Raw genomic sequence first — 468 nt, 5'->3', positions numbered from 1 at the left:
CTTGATTGCAACCTGCACCGAGATAAGTGGTGTTCTTGGACATTTCTCTAGCTATTTGGCTGACAAACTTCTATACTTCTATACAATCCCTTAATGTCTAACCGATCATATTTAACCATGGTGACAAACAAACAAGTAGACGTATTTGAACACATCCTATTGTTTGAATATTTCCTTGACAGAAGCCAGTATGAGCTGAAGTGATTACAGAGTAAGCCTATATAGAAGTAAGCTTAATGTTTTATGAAAGTTTATATATTTTTGTGCTATCCAACGTTCCCACAAAACCTCCAAGAGTCCGGTGAGCGGAACAATCAAAGATATGCTATCGCTCAAATACCAGTCATTGAAAATAACAATGAAATACACACTCTCCCTTCCACCGAGAAAAAGCTAATCCCTGACTAGTTCGGCTTCCAGACGCCTTTTTGCCAGTTTTTGTCTATATATATACATACAATCGCATAA

This window comes from Penaeus monodon, chromosome 22 (assembly GCF_015228065.2).
Source record: "Penaeus monodon isolate SGIC_2016 chromosome 22, NSTDA_Pmon_1, whole genome shotgun sequence".
NCBI lineage: Eukaryota > Metazoa > Arthropoda > Malacostraca > Decapoda > Penaeidae > Penaeus > Penaeus monodon.
Note: the sequence above shows the minus strand (reverse complement) of the source record.